Consider the following 15960-nt stretch of genomic DNA (forward strand, 5'->3'; position numbering starts at 1 on the left):
CCAAAGGTAAAGCTACCTAACAGCCCCAAAGGGCTGGCTTCCTCTCTGTCCATCTGGCCTAAAGCATTGCCAAAGACAAAGTTACCTAACAGCCCCAAATTCACGGCTATCATCCTTTCATTTGTCAACTCTAAGGTGTTCTCTAATAACTTCCTAATTAATTACATTGTTTTTGGCTGATTAAATAAACACCAGAAAAAGAACCAAAGCATGCATGGAGCAAGAATTCGCTTATGACAGAAATTATAGTAAGCCATAAACCCTTGCAGTGAATACAAAGAAGAACAATGATTCAAATAACAAACAAAAACCAAGTATATACGAAACAAATAAATTACATGTTGGAAAAAAAAAAACTAGAATTAGACAAATTGATCAATACAAGAAAATAGAGAAGAAACACTAAAACTAGATTCTCGAATAAAAAATAAAGAGATGATACCAAAGAAAAGAGAATATCAACCCTGTGTGTGAATTGTAGTGACAAGTTGCTAACTTCTCAAAAGAAATGTGACCACCTTCTAACAGTAAGCTATGTTTAATTGAAGACATCTGTAAAATAAACTCTATAGTAAATATAACACATCAACACATAACTCTTAATTGAAAGCCAGACATCTATAATTTAAATTTAAGTGCAAGAAAATAAAATACCAACACAAATTAATTTGCTTTACAACAAGAAACGAAACACTTAATATTTCTATGAACCATATGCCATGTACCTTGACTGAAGAAAGGAGAAAAGAAAGAGAATCCCTAATAGAAATTCCACTTTGCATCTACTAAAGATAGACCAAACATTGCATTCACATGGCAATCTATATATACATTCTTGAAAGTGCATCCCTATTGGGATCTAGCTATTGATCCCGCCCAACAAATCTAGAGTGGTTTCATTGGAGATTGTAAGGAAATGTTGCGACCATGATCCAAGACAAGGCAAGAATTAGCAGGCAAACTTCTATCCAGAAAAATTGAAGAAAAGAGAAAAGAAAGAAAGAGTATGAAACACCAATTCAAGTTGGGTGATGACCCCATCCAACATAAGCAACTTGAGACCCATTTTTCTTTCGAGTTCAAATCAGCCCCCCACAACGTCCCACAACACATCCTCTCCATGTATTAGGAACATCTCCCGATGATAATCCCAAAAATGTTGATGTCATCATCGGGAGATGTTCCCAATACACGGCGGGGATGTCCTGTGGGACGTTGTGGGGGGCAATCTTGTGAGGGGCTAATTTGGTCTCTTTTCTTTCGTGAATATCTAAGGTTTACATGAACCAATAATGCATGCCTTGAGTAATAGAAGTCGAATCTTCCCCCATTTTAAAGTCTTCTTTCTTTTTTGGTCAATTCTCGTTCTCTCTCATTACTCTACAGATTCTATTCTCTTTTTCTCTTCATAATAATTGAGAAATGGAGGAATTGGTTCTTCTTTACTCATATGCATTTTAGGCAAGGTTTGGATATCTTGTTTTGTTTTGTTAAAACTAGCAGGAATGCATAGGGCTGAATAGAAATTTGGTTAGGTTTAGATTGACAAATGTAGGTTTTAATATCATTTTGGTTCCAAGCCAATGTCCATGTCCAAGGTTGGTCTAGGGTTAATAAAGGTGCAACTTAGGCAACCTTGGGTAGAACTTTCATAAAAATTTGAATGGGCCTAGCCCGAAGCAATGTAAAATGTTAACTTGGGCCATCTCGATTTACAACCCTAAGGGATGGCCCTTAACCCCACCCAATCCATTTAATTTACACCCATGTTTTGAATTTTCATTAGAGGATTTGGATTAGCTTAATGCCGCACGTTGTTGAGTGGGTTGTGGGGCATTTAGAAGAGAGGACATAAGTCCTACATGAGAAGAGCCATCCCCATGTGCGAGTGGGGGAGTAATGGGAGTGGGTTTTAATTTTTCCATTTTACTCTTCCTCTTTCCTTTCTCTCATGCCTCAATCCTTGCTCTCCCCACTAGTCACTATCAACTTTCACCACTAGTGGTCCCCTTCCTCTTTCTTAAAAGCTCTCACGTCATGAGTTACGATTCACAAATATAGGGTTTTTTTCTTTTTCTCTTTCTTCTTCTTAGGTAAACGTGTTCTTTAAAATTTTAATTTATTCCTTTGAGTTCAATCTGGGTTTTCTCTTGTTTATGTTATTAATGTCACTTTTTAACTCATTTTTGCCTTGTGCCTATCATGACCCAATCCAAAGTCCAAACCATGGCAACAGTTTTGAGGATTCATATCTCTAGGTTAAGCTTAGCTAGAGGTCCTTTTGGAACCTCATAATGAGAGTTGCCACAATTGTCGCCCCCAATGTATATTTAGTTCTTCTTATGAAATTTTTATTGACTTGGTTGCTTGGAATTCACAACACAATACCTTTCTTGTTTTTTAGGTGTATTGAATCAAAGTTTGTTTGGTTGTAATGGGTCACTTTGTAGGATTTATTCGATGCCATACATTGAAGTAAGGAGTCATTATTCCATTTGACTGAATTAACAACTACATAGATAGGTTGATTGATTCTTGAGGAAAACATAAAAGTTTCTGTTGGATTTTAATCTCATTTGAGATTAAATCCAATGGGGTTTGATTGATCAATTATATAAAAAAGACCTACACACATGTCTTGGAAAATAGTTTTTTCTCTTATTAAAACCAGTTTTAAACATGTCTCACATTGGGAAATTATAAAACTTCTTTTGAGTTTTTAAATAAAAGCTTATTTACACTCCTAAGAAATAAAGGGGAGAGTATGGAGACTTGCTACAGCGCAAAGTGTATGTGTACGGCGCAATGAGGCGCTTTAAAGGTGCGCACCCATTGATGTTTCAACAGTTGCGATTCGATCAAGTATGATCAAGAAGCATTATTCAAAGTTAACAGTCATTAATTGTTAACTACCTTTTTAACATTGTGACTGTTCAAGGAGCCTTTTCTGAACCAGCACATTCCTCTGTTCCATGACTCTTCATAAATAATTTAAGGAGCGTGAATTAAGCAAATGCACACACAATATTTTTGAAAATCACTCTTGTATCTATCTATTCGATCTACTACTGTCTCATAGAAGGTTTCTTTAGAGAGTCCTCAACTTTGCTGGTTGCAGACTCTCGCCCAAGGCTCTTTGTATCCTGGGAACGAATTTTCCTATAACCCAACAACAAACTCAATAAATCTAAGTAGGGGCAAATAGCATTCTAAAGATAGTGTCTTTAGGCACGCCTCAAAGCTTCTCCTCCAAGTTTTCATGACCCAATTTTTCCAACAATTTTAAAACGTTATTCTGCAATGGAGGCAGAAACAAGCATGACTTCGATCAAATGATGAATCAAGACCTTGTTCGACTTGACCAATTTGGTGGAGCAAATTTCAGTTGATGGCAAGACACGATGATCTTCTTTTTAACCACAATAAAACTATACTATCTCCAGGATCCGAATCTGTAACAACTTTCTGAACCCACCAGCAAAGACACTGAAAAGCTAAAGAAGAGAATAGAAAAACAAGAAGATGATTCACTTTTGTGTTGAGGACGTATACTGAATGACTTATTAGACTGACTCTACAACTTCTACAAGAAACTCTCATCTCCAAAAGAAATCTGAAAGGCTTTAGAATTCATATACAAGGTGCAAGAAGTAGGTACTAATAAGTATTTTATCGCAAAATACTTTGACTTCACCATGAACAACCATAAGTCCATATTGGAGCAAGTTCACAAACTACAGGTGATAATCAATAGAATTCGATCCCTTGATATCATCTTTCCTGAATCTTTCCAAGTGGAAGCAATAATTGCCAAACATCCACCATCTTGGAAGGATTATAAGAAGAAGCTTCTGCATAAGGCAGAAGAATTTACCTTGGAGCAAATTCAGCAACACATTCATATTGAAGAAGAGTCTCGAACTAGAGACAATAGGGATAAGACCCTGGACTGTATGCTAAATTCTAAGTTTAATTTTGTGGAAAACAGATCGAAGAAGACTGGCCATGCATTACAAGTAAAGAAGATGGACGAGAACTTCAAAAAGAGCAACAATAAGAAAAGATCCTGCTATATTTGTGGAAAGAAGGGGAACTATGCTCGAATCTGTCGACATCGGAAAGGCAGATTCAAGTCTACAAACATGGTGGAAGACAATATAGTGGCCATGATTACTGAAGTCAATATGACAGAATCATCTTCTGGATGGTGGTTTGATTCAGGCGCCACAATCCATGTTTGCAAGGACAAGTCCTTCTTCAAGACATATGAATAAGTGACTGATAACCAAGAGATATATATGAGAAACCAAACATGTGTCAAAGTTACTAGAAGAGGCAACATGAAATTGAACTCCACCTCCGAAAAGACACTAACTCTCTTGAATGTTCTCCATGTTCTTAATATTAGAAAGAACTTGATCTCAATAAATCTTACCTGTAAGAGGGGATTCAAAGTTGTCTTTGAATCCGACAAACTAATTCTGTCAAAAAATTTGATGTTTGTTGGAAAAGGAAATGATTGTAATAGTATGTTCAAATTGAGTATTAATGAAGGAAAATGTTCTACTTATATTGTTGATTGTTCTCTTTATGGCATGATAGATTAGCATACTTGAATTTTAATCCATAAAAAACATGAGTAAACGTGGTTTAATTGCTTATAGTAATGAATTAAATGAAAAATGTAAGATATGTGTAAAATCTAAAATGGCCAAGAAACATTTTCCAAGTGTTGAGAGAAATTCTTAACTTTTAGAACTAATTTATTCTAACATATGTGAATTCAATAGTGTATTAACTAAAGGATGTAAGAGATATTTCATAACCTTTATTAATGATTTTCCAAGATACACCTATGTCTACCTTATGAGAACTAAGGATGAAGCCTTTGACATATTTAAACTATACAAAACTGAAGTTAAAAATCAATTGAAAAAGAAAATTAAAATCCTTATAAGTGATAGGGGTGTTGAGTACTTTAAGAATGAATTTAATTATTCTTTTGAAGAATTTGGAATAGTACATCAAAATTATGATCCCTATACCTCTCAACAAAATGGCTTGACCGAAAGGAAAAACAAAACACTTACAGAAATGATAAACTATATGCTGATGAAAGCTAATGTACCCTTAAACCTGTGGGGGGAAGCACTCCTAATGGCCTACCATTTACATAAAATAATTGTTTCTAGAGTTAATAACAAGTGGCCATATGAATTATGGACAAGAAGAATGACTAACTTAGCATACCTAAAAATATGGGGGTGCTTAGCATATTATAGGGTTCCAGACCCTAAAAGAACCAAGTTAGGACTCAAAGCAAATTTTAGATATGCATAACATAGCAAGGTCTACAGGCTTCTAGATTTGAAGTCCAATAGAGTAATTGAAACTAGAGATGTTGAGTTCTTTGAAAATGAACTATATTCTGAATCCATTGAAAATGATAGAGACCCAAAAAGAGAAACTCAAATCTCAATACCTATTGGTAACAGTGAGACTAAAAAAAGAAATAACACAACTGTAACACCTACAGTAAAACCTAGAAGAAGTCAAAGATAAAAAACAAAGAAATACTTAGGTTCTGATTTTATCTCTACTTAGTCAATTGTATTCTTGGTTTAGGCTAATAGAGAAAAAATTTTAAATAAGATATTCATTGTACTAAACATTGAAAATGATCTTAAGACCAACGATGAGGTCGTGGCGTCTAGAGATGTTGTCTTTTGGAATGAAGCTATAAATGATGAAATGGATTCAGTAATGTCAAATAGCATATGGGTACTAGTGGACTTGCTTTCGAGATCAAAACCAATCAAATGTAAATAGATGTTCAGAACAAAATACAGTACTGATAGATATGTACAAACTTTTAAAACTAGATTGGTAACCAAAGGATTCAATCAAAAAGAAGGAATTGACTATTCTAACACCTATGCGCTAATGGCCAGAACAATTTATATTAGAACACTTATAGCACTAGTACCCATTTATCACTTATTTGTTCATCAAATGGATGTTAAATATGCTTTCTTAAATGATGACTTAAGTAAAGAGTTTGCATGGAACAACCAGAGGGATTTGTCCTTTTTAAAAATGAAAAAAAAGTTTATAAAATAATTAAGTCACTATATGGTTTAAAACAAGCTCCCAAGCTATGGCATGAGAAATTTGACTCTTCCATTCTACCTTTTGGTTTTAAACACAATAGTGTTAATAGATGCATTTACTTAAAGTTTACTGAAAACTAAATTGTGATTGTATGCCTTTATGTTGATGACATACTTATTGTAGGTACTAATATGGTTAGTTTAAATGAAACTAAAAACTACTTATCATCTATCTTCAAGATGAAAGATTTAGGAGAAGTAGATACCATCTTGGGAATAAAAGTTAAAAAGCATAGTAGGGGTTATGCATTAAGTCAATCATATTATATTGAGAGAATACTTGGAAAATTTAAGCATTTATGATTTAAAAAATATAGCACACCATATGACTTTAGTATAAAGCTAGTAGAAAATTCTACTAGAGTAATTGAACAATTTAAGTATGCTAATGCAGTAGGAAGTTTAATGTATGTTATGCTTTGTACTAAACCTGATATTGCATTTGTAGTAAGTAAACTTAGTCAGTTTACAAATAATCCTAGTGCAAAGCATTAGAATGCAATTGGGAGAGTTCTTAGGTACCTCAAAAAAACCTTCAAACTTGGCTTATTCTATTGTGATTATCCAACTATACTAGAAGGGTACACTGATGCAAGTTGGATTACCGATAATGGAGAAAACAAGTCCACTTCTTGATGGATTTTCGTCCTTGGTGAGGGTATGTGATCTCTTGGGCATCCAAAAGACAATTTGTATATCTCACTCAACCATGGAATTTAAATTCATAGCTTTGGTAGCTGTTGGAAAAGAGGCTAAATGGGTTAGAAATTTATTATTGGATATAAAACTTTGGCCTAGCCATATGCCTATAATTTCTATTTACTATGATAGTAAAACAACTCTGTCGAGAGCCTATAGTGGTACCTATAATGGTGATTCTAGACATATAAATTTAAGATATGAATTTGTTTGTTAATCAAGATGGAGTCATCACTATAACTTATGAGAGGTCAAGTAAAAATTTGATTAATCCTCTTACCAAAGGTTTGCCTAGAGAATTGGTAAGAACGACAACTAAAGAGATAAGATTAAAACCCTTCATTTAGTCATTAGTAATGGTAACCCGACCTCAACTGAAAATATCAGTATTGGACTTAACGTATAACAACAAGTTACTATGATGTGATTGTTAGCACTAACATTAAGAAATTTCCCATCGCAACTTAAATAGTGTTGTCCATTACAATGAGAGTTTGAGCTAAACTCTTAATGAATTTATGAAATTTGTCAAAACGGAACACATAGTTGAACTTTACCTATGAACATGGAAGTGGCATTGCGTCTCATGAGAGGTTGGGTTTACTCTCGGGATTGATCATGAAATTAGGAAAGAAGCACATGGTCATAACAGTGCTGAGCAAAATTTTGAAACTCTTGTAGAGACAGGACATTTTTATGTGTATGGGTATCACCGTTTTGTCTTGAGAATAATTGGTTTAAGGTCTTGTCACCAATAACTTTGACAAGACTCTAAGATATCAATACTAATAGAAGGTTTAAGTTATAAAACATTGTTTGTATGCATAACTATGTTATAGTAGTTTGAATCAAAAGAGACTTATGAAATTGATCAATCAAAGTGTGGGGTTGTTGGATTTTAATTTCATTAGATATTAAATCTAATGGGGTTTGATTAATCAATTATATAAAAAAAACATGCACACATGTCTTAGAAAATAGTTTTTTCTCTTATTAAAACCAATTTTCAACTTATCCCACATTGGAAAATTACAAAACTTGTTTTGAGTTTTTATATAGGAGCTTATTTATTCTCCTTAAAAATAAAGAAAAGAGTATGGAGGCTTGCTACTATGCAATGGGCACATATGTGTGTGTGCGACGCAATAAGGTGCTTTAGAGGTGTGCATCCACATGGCTCATGAAGGGCAGCTTTGACTTTTGGTGCTAAGCTAACCATTGATGTTTCAATAGTCATAATTCGATCAAGTATAATCAAGAGGCACTATTCAAAGTTAACGGTCATTAACTGTTAACTACTTTTTTAACAGTCACAATGTTTGAAATTGTAACTGTTCAATGAGTCTTTTCTAAATCAGCACCTTCCTCTGCTCTATGACTCTTCAGAAATTATTTAAGGAACATGAATCAAGCAAATGTGCACACAAGTTTTTCAAAAATCACTCTTATATTTCCCTATTCAATCTACTACTGTCTCACAGAAGGTTCCTTCGAAGAATCTTCAACTTTGCTAGTTGCAAACTCTCGCCCAAGGCTATGTTGTATCCTGTGAACAAATTTGTCTGTATCCCAACGACAAACTCAATAAATCTAAGTGGGGGCAAATAACATTCTAAAGACAATGTCTTTAGGCATGCCTCAAAGCTTCACCTCCAAGTTTCCGTGACCCCATTTTTCTAACCGCTTCTATCATTGAAAGGAGGAAGTGGGTTCATACTATGGAGGATGGTTGGCTTGGATTCAAAATGCCATTGTTGGATTTGCATCAACAACGTAGTAGCATATTCATGGCAGAATATGAATAGAACAAGGTAACGAAAGAGACCATCAATGGTGAAAGTTGACTACTAGTGGAGGAGTAGAGGGTGGAGACAAGAGAGAAAGAGGGTTGGGGCACCAAGAGAAAAATAAAATAAAACAAAACAAAACAGATTTTAAACCCATTACCATCCCTCTCCCCACTCATGCATGGAAAGGGTTATTATTCTCATGTAAAACTTACATGCACTCCTCTAATTGATCCCATAGCCTACTCAACAATGTGAAGCATTCAGCTAATCCGAACTCTTATTAGAGAGGATCAAAAAAATTTCAAAGATATTTAATAGAAAATAAGGGATTTAATAGGGAGAGGGGAGATGTTACAAGCACTGACTATTTAAGGGGGGGAGAGAGAGAGAGAAAGAATGAATAATGATTTTACTAGAGAAGAGTATTAATATATTTTAATATAGAAAACTAAGACATAAGAGGATTTTTATGAGGAGACGTGTTTGTATATTGATTTTATTTTTTTATAATTTACTAGACATTATGATAAGAGGTTAACATAATTATTTAAAATTTTTATTTTTAGATTGGTAAATTCTTTATTTTTAGGGCAAATTTCTTAAAGTACCCTTATGGTTTATGAAATTGACTAACTTTATACTTATTGTTTATGTATTATCTTAAAGTACCCTTAAGCTTTTTAACAATTGACTAATCCTTCGTTGTCATTAAAGTTTGTTAATAGAAATATGAAAAAGACTATTTTACCCTCCACTCTTCTTTAAATTTTCAAAAGTAATTCAAAGTCTTTAGACAACTATTTGAGAGGCTGGAATGTTCTACAGGAGAAGATGGAATAAATTACAATCACCAAACATTGGAATTCTAGACTGTATGACATCCCAACGAAAAGTTTAGTTCATGGATTTTGAGAACACTGAAAACTCATCCAGAAGAAACCCCAACTTCATAATCCAAAACCCTGTAGAGAGCGATAAAGTTTGGGTGCAGAATCCAAAACCCTAGTTTAGAATAGATTCTCCCGTAGAGTCTTTCTCTGTAGAATCCAAAACCCCCAATTCAAAATGGATTCTTCCATAGATTATCTCTGCAGAATCTAAAACCCTAGCTTCAAAAGAAACTCGACATCTTTCTATCTCAACATTGGAACTCACCTGAAAATGAAGCAAACGAAATAGGATGAAGGCTAATGTCGTTCCTCAACCCCTAGACAAAAAGATGATGAACCTCCACATGTAGAGGCCATCGGCTTAAGCACTCTCCACACCTCTCATCTCAAATCTAGTCGGTTGTTGTCCCTATAGTTGACTCAAACTTTAAGGCTACCATTGGGGAGATACTCATATACCAACAACCAAGCTTACAGGCATCCTCCAATGAGAGTGATAAAGCTTGGGTGCCTCAGTTTACTCCCAACCTCCATCCGAATCTAAACCAATTGACACGAAACAATTCCAAACAACAAGTTTTAAATCTGATAAATGAAAGGGTAGCTCACTATTCCTGATTCTTTAACTTCTTAAGGGTTGAACTAATCGAGATGAACAACCAAATAGGTAACCAAAAACAAGAACCAGTATAAGACGAGAGTAGAGGCAATTAAGAGGGTATTGCATTGGTTCTTCATGATCGACTTTTGGTGACAAAGATGCTCATTCAAAGCACAAGATGCACCCTCGCAAGTCAGTCAAGTCTCATACTTCTAGTAAATGTCCACTAACAGAAACAAGTAGAATGGAACCACCGCTAGGAACAACTTTAGTAGGTTCTAAGTCACCGTGGTGAGACCCTTCCAGAGTCATTCGAGACCTGGCAACATCAGTAACACCAAGATATTTGCTTCTACGCCCACGACATACCCAAGCATGCACAACCCATTCCAATGCCATTTTGCCACCTAAGAAAGCTACCAACAATAGATTTGAATTTGGTTTTTGATTCTCAATGCGAGAGAATGAGAAAAAGAAACCCATTCCAATGCCACTTTTGATTCAATTAATAGAAGGGAGAATTTCTTTCCAATGCCTCCTAAGAAACCCTACTACTGGTTCGACGATGACAAAGAAGACTGGAACCAAAGGAGAAGAAGAAGAAGAAGAAGAAAGAAAACATAGAGAGAGAAAACTTTCCAGAGAAGTGACTGGGGGAGGGAAGATTGTCGCTCTTCCACCATTGTGTCGAGATCATGGCAAACAAAGTGTGATAGAATTTTTAGGAAGATTGTCAAAGAATATAGTTTAGTAATTTTTAAAAATATATCAGTCAAGCGATATCACATGTGAACAAAGTGTGATGGAAAGTTAATGAAAAGGGAGGTTTTAGACAATTTTCAAAAACTTAAGGATACTTTAAGACAATATGTAAACAGTAAGGGTAAATTTAGTCAATTTCCTACACCATAGGGGTACTTTAAGAAATTTGCCCTTATTTTTAATATTTCACATGCATGAAGAACAAGAGAAGGGGAGATTACTTGTGACACATGTGGTGGGAGACACATGGCTTCCACATACTCCTCTTCATCCATCAGATCTCGCCGTTGTCATTTTTTCATGTGTTCCCGACTTCTCACCAAGTAAAACTTTCTTAGCTATGGAAGATCTTTTCTTATTCTTTTGGATTTTCACCATGTTTGTTTTTGATATGAGAGCACTTAATTCATATGCAGTAGGTCTTCCCTACTTCTTTTTTTTTTGTATTTTCTGAATTTCCAAGTTTTGTTCAAGTTTGCCTATTTGGGTATTTATTTGTTGGGAAGATTGCAAAGATTACAAACATTGTTTTTTCTTTTTCTCTTTTCAAGCATTGATTGATTTTTCTATGCTCTTACTCTTTTTTGTGTGGTTTGGGAATCATGTGTCACATAAATGGATTTCCGATCTACTTGTGACCTTTAGGCTCCGTTCGCTTTTCGATAAGTTACTTACTCAGGTAAATGCAATTAGCTGGGTAAGTTTTTCCTGGGAAATACTTACCCGAGTAAGTGCATTTACCCATGTTGGCACCCCCGGGTAAGTGATACCCAAGAATATAAACTTTCCCTGGTCCCCACATAAATATGCAAAAAGAACATGGTATTCTTGGTCAATGGGAACCAAATTCCCAATGACTAACTTCCCCCTCTCAAAATCCCAAAAAAGAACGCCCCCGTATGGTTTGAGGTGAAATTATGAACTCAAAATCATTTGATCTTGAATGTTGTGGAGAAGACCTAAAAACCCTTTCCTTGGTTACAATACACACACACACAGAGAATAAAAGGATGCAAATGGACGTTTCTCATTTTTTACTCTCAGACTTATTTTATTATAACCAGACAGTGTATAATGTTTCCAGCAATTAGCACCCATTTTGTAGGAGTTTTTCTAAGCTTAGTAGCGGAATTAGTTTATCTCGACTGGAACTGTTTGGACGCTCAAAGGTTGAACTTTGTATTGCCACCATTACCTATGGTCTGCGTGATCATCCAATCAAGTGCAATACAATAATTTTCTGCTTAATGAGACTGTCTTCCCAAAACAATTAATACTTGAAAAATGTTCTTGTGTTTGTTATATGCGACATATTTTTGAAGGTGCCAATGCAAGGCTAGGCGACAAGGCAGGCAATGATTTTTTTTAAGTAAAACACATATATCCTAGGGTAGTTCCCTAGGTTTCATAATCACATTTCCTCAATAATTATTCATAATTTTCATAAAAAAAGTATAATTTCATGTTAAAGTATAGAAAATCAGCATATTCATGAGAAGAAAAAAGAAGAAAGAAAAGAAAATTAAAAAAAATAGGGGCTGAATCCCATTTTTTTTGTTATGAAAAATTCAAAAAAAAAAGTGTTGATGATTAGACAAAATTTTAAGTTCTTCCCTAGTTATTGGTTCAAGTTTTGAAGTACTTGAGAGTTCAATATAGCATTTATGAATCTCCTTGGTGATTAAACCCTAACAAATAAGGAAGCAATAAGGCCCCATTCACTTTTTGGTAAGATACGTACCCGAGTAAATGCAATTACCTGGGAAAATTTTTCTTGGGAAACACTTACCCAAGCAAGTGCATTTACCCATGTTCTTTTATTTCCCAAATAAATAAGGCAATGACCATTTTAGCCATAGAAATCAATTATTAAAAGTGGCATTTTTGCCCCATTCAATTGTTGGCAACTTTCCCACTATGTGGGAAAGTTATTTACCCACCTAGGAGATGGGTATTACTTTCCTGGGTAAGTGATACCCAAGAAAATAAACTTTCCCTAGTCCCCACATAAAACTGAAAAAAGAACATTGGATTCTTGGTCAATGGGAACCAAAATCCCATTGACCAACTTTCCCCCCTCCAAATCCAAAAAAAGAATGCTCCCTAAAAAGAAATTAGTATATAAAGACACATAATCAATATTTTAGTTTAATAATGTTTGTTTTATAACTATAAAACTGCTTGGCAATTAAGCAAGCTGAGCCTTTAACCGTCTAGCGATGCCTTGTCACCTAGGTGTCGCCTTGAGAACTATGATATGTGATATTGCACAAAATAAGGTAGGGATGTCTTGTATGAAAGTAGAACTATATATATATATATATATAGTAGAATGATGCCACGTGATACCCATGAAGCCACTTCATCACTCCCTTCTCCCTCTCTCATAATGACACCTCATTATGCCTAGCCCACCCCTCTTTTCTCTATGTTTATCCCTTTGGATATCCCTTCCTAAAACTATTCCTAAAATATCTCTCTACCAAAATCTAATCTAATCTAGCCAAGTGGCACCACTATACCCCACTTTCTCCTAAATTATCTCTAATTTCTATTTATCCTCTCCCCGCTTTTTATCAATATCTATCAAAGGAAAGTTTAGATTAAAAAATTAAGAATTATTTAAATATTATAATGAAATTATGTAATAACTTTAAAATATTTATTAAAAACACAAAAAATTATCATAGGCTTAATAATATACGTGTTATTAATAATGTTATACTTTTATGAAATTGATAATGAAATTATGTATTAACAATAATTTTATGAATTATTCAACTTAAATATTATTCAAATAATAAATATTAAAAATTAAAAATATTATTTAAAATTTCAGTAACTAATTATTATAAATAACAAAATATTAAAAATAACTAAATATTACATACAAAATATTTGACAATATGTAATAACTTTAAAATAAATAAAATTTAAATAATTAAAATTTTTAAGTATTTTACATTTTATTTAAATAATTAAATAAATAAATGTTTTAAATAATGAAATATTTAACATAACTAAATTTTAACTAATTAAAATAACGAAATTATGTAATAAACTTAAAATTTTCATTAAAACTAGAAAATCATTATAATAGATTTCATATTATTTGAATTAATAATAATTTTATATTAAAATTAATAACAAAATTATGTAACAATAGTATAACTTATAATTTTATGTATTATGAAATTCAATAAATAAGTAATATTGAAATAACTAAATATGATATTATTTAAATAGATAAATAATATTGTAAATAAATAATTTTAAATATTAAAAAAATTAATAACTAAATTGTATTTTAAATATTATTTAAAAACAAATGAAATAGATTAAATAAAGAAATTATGTACTAACCTTAAAAATTTTATCAAAAACACAAAAATAATTATAATAGATTTAATAGTATTTGATAATAAGAATATAAAATATAAATAATTTAAAACTTTTTAAATATTATTGAAATAATGAAAATAGATTAAACAATTTAAAGGTATTGAAACTTTCAAATAACAAAAATAGGTAATAACTTTCAAAAATGTTTCTAATAGATATGAAAAAATATAATAATAATTGCAATTATTAATGTACTAATGATAACAACATTATTTCACTTATATCAATTAATAATTCTAGAAAATATCTTTCAGAAAATTGATATTTATTAATAATAATTTTAAAATCTTAATATATATTTATATATACTAAAATTTATATTTATTGTATTTTTGTGATAAATATATTTTCAATAATTATGTATAAATCTATTTTTGTTATGTTATTTAGTAGAAAGTTTTCAATAATTATTGGAGATTAAACTATTGTTATTTATTAGATATTAAACTATTAGTTTAGCTAAAATTAGGAGTGTTAATGGATTGATTCGGTTCAGTTGTAAGTTGTTTGGCCAACAAAATTGACTTGGCTGGGTTGGGGAGTTGGTCACCCGAAACCAACCAACCATTAGTGAAAACTAACCAACTTGGGTTATATTGGTTTGGGTCAATTTTTTGCTTGGTTGGTTGGTCCAAAAGATTTAAACTTAAATAATTAAATTAAAAAATTATAGTGGTAATATTACAAAATAAATTAAAAAAATTAAATTTATAATATAAATATTTTAGACTAAGGAATATGAGAATTTTTTCGCTTTTCCATATTAAAAATAATATAATATATATAATATATATGGTCGGGTTGGTTTGGTTTTTGTTGATTAACAAATGGCCAAACCAAAATTGACCCAACTTGGTAAGGTTGGGAAATTGCTGAATTGGAACCCACCAGAAATATTAGAAAACCAACCAACTCAAGTCGAGTTGGTCGGTTTCATCGGTTTATTGAACAACCTAGATGAAATTAATTATTGTTATTTTTGTATTGTAAAAAATTATTAAAATTATATATAAAATATAACTAATTATTAATTATTTAAAAGGTTAAAATATAAAACAATTGGCTACTCATATGTGCTTTTATTGCTTAGCTTTTACTTAATAATGCCCGTGCATCATACGAGTCCCTACTAGGTTTAACTTGAGTGGGTTGGGTTGGGTTAAGGCTCAATCCAATCTTAAGTCTCAAACCTCAAGCTCAAGATTGGTCCAATTCAAGGTTAAGAATGAGTTTACCAACCTATGCCTAACTCAACCTTAATTAAGCATCTCAGGCTTAGGGATGACAGGATGACAAGTTATACCCTACCCTGTGGGTATCCAATCCTACCCACCTCAACGGGGCATGTTTTTTGTTTAAAGGATGGGTTTTGGGGCAAGTTGGGTTTTGTAGCTCAATTTCCAAATAGAACAGGTTATAAAGAATATATATAATCAAGTCAATCAAAAAAGGAAAGGAAAGGAGCCAAGTGATACAAAAAGAACTCTATTCGATTTTTAAGTCTTATCTATAAGGGAGGATCATATAAAAAATGTAAATGATTCTTTTGTTTCCTTGGGTCATTGGCCGTCCTCTAGGAGTTTCGAGTTTAATACCAATATTTTAGCAACAAATCCAATAAATCTAAGTGTAGTTCTTGTTGTATT

The 15960-nt window shown here is 32.8% G+C and overlaps 1 pseudogene; it reads right to left on the reverse strand.

Annotated features, from left to right (window-relative positions):
• Window positions 1-2119: 2119 nt before the first annotated feature.
• Window positions 2120-10549, reverse strand: LOC104604228 (uncharacterized; annotated as a pseudogene).
• Between the last annotated feature and the right edge of the window lie 5411 nt (window positions 10550-15960).

Source organism: Nelumbo nucifera, chromosome 6, assembly GCF_055504915.1.
Source record: "Nelumbo nucifera cultivar China Antique chromosome 6, China Antique-T2T, whole genome shotgun sequence".
NCBI lineage: Eukaryota > Viridiplantae > Streptophyta > Magnoliopsida > Proteales > Nelumbonaceae > Nelumbo > Nelumbo nucifera.